The sequence below is a fragment of the Triticum aestivum genome, chromosome 5B, assembly GCF_018294505.1.
Source record: "Triticum aestivum cultivar Chinese Spring chromosome 5B, IWGSC CS RefSeq v2.1, whole genome shotgun sequence".
NCBI lineage: Eukaryota > Viridiplantae > Streptophyta > Magnoliopsida > Poales > Poaceae > Triticum > Triticum aestivum.
The window spans coordinates 659,387,191-659,388,448 of NC_057807.1; the positions used below are offsets into that span (position 1 = coordinate 659,387,191).

Here is a 1,258-nt window from a genome sequence, read left to right on the forward strand (position 1 = left end):
GGGAAAGTACCTGAATACTGGAGTACATCTAACATCAATCATATTACATGAGTAAATTTCCTAACCAAGCTTTTGGGGAAGTTGTATCGCATAACTTAAATCGTAAAGTGTTTCTAGTAACCCCAAGTTATTCCTCCACCCCACTTCCATGTACAAGCCTACAAGGGGAGAGAAGTCGAAGTGTGTCGGCGCGGCGGTGGCCAGAGTCACGGATTTGACAATTCGGCGATTTGACAAGGGAAATCAAATGAAGTACAGATAAATTGGCTAAATCGGCTCCACATCTAAATTCCTTGGTACTCGTATGTCATATTAACTAGAGATGGCATCTAAATCTAATCGGCTAAATCTGCAAAGAGCTCATGGATCCCCAAAAGACGGCATCTAATCGAATCAGTAAGCATACGCATAGCAATATGGTCTCACCTTGTTCGGATGGAGGGACCAAGGCGGACGGTGTTGTCGGTCCGGCGAGCCGGCGGGTGGTGTAGATCCGGACCTAGAGGACGACGGCGGTGTACTCTGGGTCCCTAGCGCAGCAGTTCGACCGGGCTGGTTTTCGATTTCGCTCGTCAAACCGCACCTAAGAAGATCAGGCTTTTTTTTTTGAGGGGATCCTAAGAAGATCAGGCTTAAATCGGCCCCGGGCCAACCCCAGGCCGACTCGTAAATAGTCCATCCTGTTTTAGCCTGACCGAGTACGCCGCTTTTGTTTTACACAAACCGAATACACCACTTGTTTCTGTCAGGCAGAGTCCTCCTTTTTTGAGGGAATGTCAGACAGAGCCCGAGGGCGAAAAAAGACGGCGAAGCTAGAGAATACTGGGCCGTCTCGTGGCCCGCAGGCCTCAGACAATTGCCCACGAGCTCCTGATGGGCAGGTATTAATGGGCTAACCCATCTAGCATCCACCCTCTTCCGTTTTTGTGAAGCTTCTGGCCTTATTTTATTTTTATTTTTATTTTATTTACTAGCAAAAGAGCACGTGCGTTGCAACGGGAGAGAAAACATAACACACACTCTTAACTCAACAACCATCACTCAAGACCACAATAGGTCCATCTTCTTTATTTTTGCGAGGCATCATATTTGTATTGCCGCTTATCCTCCTTCTCACCCTCGCCGGCGATGGCCCCGTGTTCACACAAAACAACAAAAAATATGTGTTGAATATGGTTAATCCTAAGGCGTCTCTCTCTCCCTCTCTCCTCCCTCTCCCTCTCTCTCTCTCTCTCTCTCTCTCTCTCTCTCTCTCTCT

The 1,258-nt window shown here is 47.6% G+C and overlaps 1 long non-coding RNA gene across 1 annotated transcript in view; it reads right to left on the reverse strand.

Moving 5' to 3' along the window:
* Positions 1-712, reverse strand: part of LOC123117463 (uncharacterized) — a 1,798-nt gene extending 1,086 nt beyond the window's left edge. The window contains exon 1 of the long non-coding RNA XR_006457382.1: positions 427-712. This is a non-coding gene — a long non-coding RNA (uncharacterized lncRNA). The remainder of the gene's footprint in view (positions 1-426) is intronic.
* Between the last annotated feature and the right edge of the window lie 546 nt (positions 713-1,258).